Source organism: Electrona antarctica, assembly GCF_951216825.1.
Source record: "Electrona antarctica genome assembly, contig: SUPER_24_unloc_1, whole genome shotgun sequence".
Classification (NCBI taxonomy): Eukaryota; Metazoa; Chordata; class Actinopteri; order Myctophiformes; family Myctophidae; genus Electrona; species Electrona antarctica.
In genome coordinates this window covers 178,154-185,000 of record NW_027638775.1, presented here as the reverse complement: position 1 = coordinate 185,000, position 6,847 = coordinate 178,154, and the positions used below count along the sequence as shown (strand labels likewise).

Sequence of the window (6,847 nt, the reverse complement as noted above, 5' to 3'; positions counted from 1 at the left end):
AAGGGACCTTATGAATGAGGAGTGGAGGACAATATTCTCCTCTTCTCAACCTCTCCTCTCCTCTCCTCTCCTTTCTGCCCAACTCTCCCCTCATCCACGTCTCTTGTCTGATTAGCGTGTGATGTTCTGTGTTGTTCTGTAAATCAATGTCCCTAATTGGGACTAAGTAGGTTGCATGGAATTGTGTCGAATTGCGAGAGAGAGAGAGAGAGAGAGAGAGAGAGAGAGAGAGAGAGAGAGAGAGAGAGAGAGAGAGAGAGAGAGAGAGAGAGAGAGAGAGAGAGAGAGAGAGAGAGAGAGAGAGAGAGAGAGAGAGAGAGAGAGAGAGAGAGAGAGAGAGAGAGAGAGAGAGAGAGAGAGAGCGAGAGAAAAGAGCAAAGCACGTACGCAAATACCACCACATCAGTCCAGTCCATTGTTGATTACGAGGGTGGGATTGAGGTGTGTGCCGTTGCTATGACGACGGAGGTTTAGGGGTGCGTGCGTGCGTGCGTGCTAGCGTGCACGCGTGCGTGTGTGTGTTTGTGCAAGCATGGACACCCACAGCGTGTGTGCGTGCGTGCGTTTGTGTGAGCATGGACACCCACACCCACACCGGACTCTTGTAGGTTTTGAAGATGAAAGGCTATAAAGAAACACCACCTGTCCTCTCTCCTCATCAGTGGTGGAAAGTAACTAAGTACATTTACTTAAGTACGATTTTTGAGGTATTTAATAAGTATTAAGTATTATGTTATTCTTTAGCTATTGAAAAATAGCAGATCTACAAGCTCATAGCGCACCACCGAGTGACGCGTTATACTAGCTTGTAGATCTGCTTCTTTTTTATCGTGAAAATATGGCGCAAATCTTTTAATATATATATATTCTTTCGGAGCATCTCAAATCTTTGCTTCTGGGGGGTCCCTGGAACAACATATTTTCAGATGGGGGTCAGCGGCCAAATACATATAGTATATTTTTGGGGGTCCTTGACATGAAACATAGGATTCTCAGAAAACCTTTAGGATATAGAAGACCTTTTTTTTCTTTAGAATCGGCCTCAGTCCTAAATGACTTAAAGGGGAATACCACTCATTTTCAACATTTTACTACGTATGTCATTAATATACCTTAGAGGTGCTGTGTGGAAATAATAAAAAGTCCCCCCATTCTGTGTTTCCTAGAAAAATCGTTAACAAAAAAATCATTAACATGGTGAATCACATCTTGATGACATCATCAAGATGTGATTCACCATGTTAATGATTTTTTTCAGACCTCCAGTTCTAGGAAACACAGAATGGGGGGACTTGTTTTATCATTTCCACACAACAGCTCTAATGTATATTAATGACATAGTAAAATGTTGAAAATGAGTGGAATGCCCCTTTAAGTAAAACACACGAGTCCTTTTTTCCACCACTGCCCCTCGTTGCTTCCTCCCCTCTGTTCCCTCTTCGTCTCCTTCCCTCTGCCCCTCCTCCTTCCTAAATATCCATCTCTTCATTTACTCGCCGGAGATGAGGAGGAGGAGGAGGAGGAGAGAGCGAATAAGTGATTGGAGGAGACGGGAGCGAGGAGAAACAGGAGAGAGTGAAATAACCCATTTAGGCCTGACTAAAAAGTCTTCTGAGCCTGGGCCATGGCTCAGCGGTCCAGGCACCTTGGCTGGTAATCCAGTCTGGCAGTGTGCCGCGGGTTCGACTCCCGATCCCGACGGCCTTTACTGCATGTCTTCTCCCCATTTCCCGTCAGCCTACTGTCTGTCCCTCCATAAAAAATATAAAATAAAGGCGAAAGCCACAAAAAAAACATAAAAAAAAAAGAAGTCTTCTGAAAGAATATTATATTCAAAGATTTGTGCCACATTTTCACGATTTTTCAAAAAAATAGCAGACCTACAAGCTCGTAGCGCGCCACTCGGTGGCGCGCTATGAGCTTGTAGATCTGCTATTTTTCAATAGCTAAAGTATAACCTAATGCTTAGTTAAAACACCCAAACCGGGTTCCCGTCCAGAATGGCATAAGGGATGAGAGCAGAGGAGACTATAATAGATGACACGATAGAGGAGGGGGAAGTAAACACGGCGAAGGGCCACGCCAGGTCAACCCACCACCACCGCTGTTGCCATGTCGTCTGCGTATTATAAGCAACTTTGCCATCGTTTGTTTCACAAAATGGCACATTTGGACTCTGCCATTTTTTCTAACAGACATTTTCAGTCATGAAAGGTTTTGTTTTGCTTTATTTCACGGCTTGATTTTGATTTGATTCATTTAGAAAAGCAATCATAATACGACGTTATGATCAGCGATTCAATGATTTCACGGTAAAGTCTGAATAACTTATTTCCACTGAGGTCCTCTCTCACACTGAACGGAGCAATACTTTAAAATACATCACAAATTCACAATACATACACATCCATCCATCCATCTTCAACCGCTTATCCGTAGTCGGGTCGCAGGGGCAACAGCTCCACCAGAGTGTTCCAGACTTCCCTCTCCAGAGCAACATTAGTGACTTCCTCCTGGGGGGATTCCGAGATGTTCCAAGGCCAGTGAGTCGATGTGTTTCCTCCAACTGTGCCTTGGTCTGCCCCGGGGTCTCCTCCCAGTGGGACCTAGGGAGGCGCCCGAGAGGCATCCTGACCAGATGACCGAACCACCTCAACAGTACATATACATTACATACACAACACAACATGTACGTCCCTGTCCTTCCCTCTAAGATGACCCCCTTATAGGGGAACCTTTTCCAGTAGACATAGTTTAGTCTTCTGTTTAAATGACCTCAGATTGGATGTCAGTTTAACACTGGTTTCCAGGCTGTTCCACTGTGTGGCTCCCGTGTAAATGAGTGAGCATTTGGCCCACGTTACTTTTAACCCATTTTGGGCGGGGACCCCTTTTGGTGTTTTAAACACTATGTTATGCTTTAGCTATTGAAAAATAGCAGATCTACAAGCTTGTAGCGCGGCACTCCGTGCCGCGCTACGAGCTTGTAGGTCTGCTATTTTTGAAAAGTCGTGAAAATGTGGTGCAAATCTTTGAATATATATTTCAGAGCGAACATTTTTAACTAAAATATTGGCTTCTGGGGGGGTCCCTGGAACTACACATTTTGAGATGGGGGTCCGTGGCCCAATAGAGATAATTCTGGGGGTCCTTGACATGAAATAGTTTGAGAACCACTGACATAGAACATATAGGTTTTTCAGAAAACTGTCATGATTTAGAAGACATTTTGTAGAATCGGTCTCGGTCGAAATGGGTTAAAAGCAGGAAGCACCACATCTGCATGCTTGAATGTTGATTCAATGCTGGAATCTGATTGGTCAATCAGCTGAATTCAGCTGTGAATTTCATGATTAATCACCGCTCCGTTCTACAGCTGCAGACCGCAGCTAATCAAAGGCACAACACATGCTGCGCTGCTTGGATTCGATGCCTTATCCAACGTGACAGCCGTGTAAACAAAACGCACAATGCCATTTACAACTAAACGTTGCCCTCGAGAATGTTTTTGAGAACATTTTAACTTGGAAGCAAGAAATAGACGACCGGATTGACCGGAAATTTATTCTATTTGATCAGCACTCACTTCCTTGTTTTCCCGAGGCGACTGTGCTGCTAACACCGGGACTGTATACGTTTACTTTGGGACGGTTCAAATTGTATTTTGGGACGGTTTTCCGGGACATTGGTGAAAAATGTTAGTCTGGATCAACTTTGTCTCGGTGATTAACACTTTGGAGGCCCGGAACTATTTAATCCATTTCATCCAGGGTGCCCATCATTTATAGCGCACGGACCACTTTTACCGGCGCACCGGAAGCTGGTGTGCATGTCTGTGTAGCAGCTAACAATAGCCACACCACTCTAGAGTCGATCGACAACAACGGGAGGTAATAATATATCTATCGCGACTAGCGACTGGACCGCGACAGGATCTTTTTTTCAGAATTAGACGGGATGATTTAGATCGGGAGTTATGATCGTTTTAAGATTTTCGTTTTCGTCAGCCAGGGGACATTTTCGATGACGTGTCACTTTTTGACACGTCATCGGATCGGGCAACAAGCGCTCCTAGGCTCTAGAGCTATGCGAACGGTTTTGTTATCATTAACCTCCATCCTATTTATCAATCTCCGGCTTGGGCACTTGACCATGACCTTGAACTTGACGGAGAACTCCGCCACCGCTCATAGCGCGCCACCGAGTGGCGCGCTACGAGCTTGTAGGTCTGCTATCTTTGAAAAATCGTAAAAAATGCGGCACAAATCTTTGAATATATATTCTTTCAGAAGACTTCTTTTTTTTATTTTGAGATCAGGCCTAAAACATCCTGTCGGTCATTATTTCTCGACGACTACCGCAGCGTCATACATTATCCCTCGCTCGATCCATTCATACGGTATGCCTATTATACCGCAGCGCCTCACAAAAAGTCTTTGAATCCTGAAAAATAACAGATTTGGGCATAATGAGGTCTCCAACCCCGACAGAGACGATAATATAGATTTCTCTTTAACCAATGTGAAGTTTTTGGGCAGAGAAAGTTGTACAGCGTCGTTCTCTCTTCATAACGCTGACCGATGTCAAATCGCAGATAAGCTGAAAATTGCCTGTTATCCCATTCTGGACAGGAACACATTTTGGTGTTTTTTTTTTGTCAAATAGGTTTTTATTGAACAGATTATAAATTATTAAAAAAACATTATGATATGAAATAATTTTTTCTTTTATAGAAAACAAAAAATGAAAGAAAAAATACAAAGACAAAAAAGAGAAATAAATCCCTCAACCCTCCCACCCATACTGCTCAGTGACACCGCATACTATAGAATAAGATGATAGAAAGCTCATGGAAAACATCTGAAAAGAAAATGGCGTACAGTCAACCATATCAATGGTATCCTGTCTATTAATCGTTTCTACTCAGGTAATGGACAAGGGGCAGCCAAACCTTATCAAACTGTCTCTCCCTGTTTCTCAGGAAGTACCTTATTCTCTCAAGATGAAGTGTACTAGTCATTTCATTTAGCCAGTGCTTGAATGCTGGAGGCTTACATTTTGGTGTTTTAACTAAGCATTATGTTATACTTTTGATATTTAGCTATTGAAAAATAGCAGATCTACAAGCTGGCGCGCTACGAGCTTGTAGATCTGCTATTTTTGAAAAATCGTAAAAACTCTTTGAATATTATATTCTTTCGGAGCAAACATTTTTTTTATTTCGACGTCAGGCCTAAATGGGTTATGCGGGTCAAATTGGAAGCGTTGCAATGTTGAAGGGACGGCCGTCTGAAAATGCTTTCTCGCAGGAGAGGACATTTTTCATGATAAAGTATAGCAGCCGCCGGCGCTGGCAGAAATGGATCAAAGAACAAGACCGCGGGTTGAATGAAAGCTCACCTCTTAAAAGAATTGAAAATGATCACGGCTTAGCAAAGGTCACGCACACACGTCGTCCAGCGCGGCGTGCTGCTCATCGGTCTGACCAAGGCTGAGGAGAGACCGCGGTGACCTCATGTGACTTGTTCTTGTGCTCGAAGAATGGTGGACAGTACATTTACTTAAGTACTGTAATTAGGTACAATGTTGAGGTATTTTTACTTGAGTATTTCCAATTTCCAAACACTTTTACTTCTACTCCACGGCATCTCAGATTGTACTTTCACTCAATTTTTTCACTCTATTATTACAAAACTTACATTATTAACCACTTCAGCCCTATATACATTTCGGCCATTTGAAAATAGCAGATCTACAGTACAAGCAAACACATTGAGCTTGTAGATCTGCTATTTTCGAAACTTGAAATGGGACATTCTGCACAATGAGTGCTTTTACTTTTGGTACTTTAAGTAGTACATTTTGATGCTAAAATACTTTGACCCAAGTGCTTTTTATGAGTTCCGGACTTTACAGTATTTCTCTATTGCAGTATTGATACTTTTACTTGAGGAAAAAAACAAACAATGCGAGTTATTTTTCCACGACTGGACCTCATTGTGCCTTGACCTTGTACTTGAAGAATGAAGGGATGAGAGGGGGAGAGAGACACAGAGAGAGAGAGAGATAGAGAGAGATGGGATGGGTGAGCGGGAGAACAGGTGCAGAGGAGCAAATTGAAAAGATGAGAGAAGGGAGGAGAGGCGAGCGGAGCAGAGATTAGGGGAGGAGATGAGATGACAGGCAGGATTAGGAGAGGAGAGGAGAGCCAGGGGCGGTGAGGGAACTGAGACGAGGAAGAAGGAGGAGGAGGAGGAGGAGGAAGAGGAGGAGGAGGAGGAGGAGGAGGAGGAAGTAATTTTTTAACCCATTTTGACCTGAGATCAGATTCTAAAAATGTCTTCTACATCCTGACAGTTTTCTGAAAAAGCTATGTTTCTATGTCAGTCGTTCTTCGATTTTTCAAAAATAGCAGAATTCTTTTCAAAATTCTTTTCAAAAGACTAAAACTACATACAAATCGGCTGTACAAATCAACGGTTGGAGAGGAGAGGAGAGGGTTGGAGAGGAGAGGAGAGGGTTGGAGAGGAGAGGAGAGGGTTGGAGAGGAGAGGAGAGGGTTGGAGAGGAGAGGAGAGGAGAGGAGAGGAGAGGAGAGGGTTGGAGAGGAGAGGAGAGGGTTGGAGAGGAGAGGAGAGGAGAGGAGAGGAGAGGAGACGGTTGGAGAGGAGAGGAGAGGAGAGGAGAGGAGAGGAGAGGAGAGGAGAGGAGAGGAGAGGAGAGGAGAGGAGAGGGTTGGAGAGGAGAGGAGAGGAGAGGAGACGGTTGGAGAGGAGAGGGGAGGGTTGGAGAGGAGAGGAGAGGAGAGGAGACGGTTGGAGAGGAGAGGGGAGGGTTGGAGAGGAGA

At 44.0% G+C, this 6,847-nt stretch overlaps 1 protein-coding gene across 1 annotated transcript in view; it reads left to right on the top strand.

The window, feature by feature from the left end:
* The window catches only part of LOC306917692 (dystrophin-like), a gene marked incomplete at its 3' end in the record, with an annotated part of 361,506 nt that overhangs the window by 184,762 nt on the left and 169,897 nt on the right, over window positions 1-6,847 (top strand). The window lies entirely within an intron of this gene.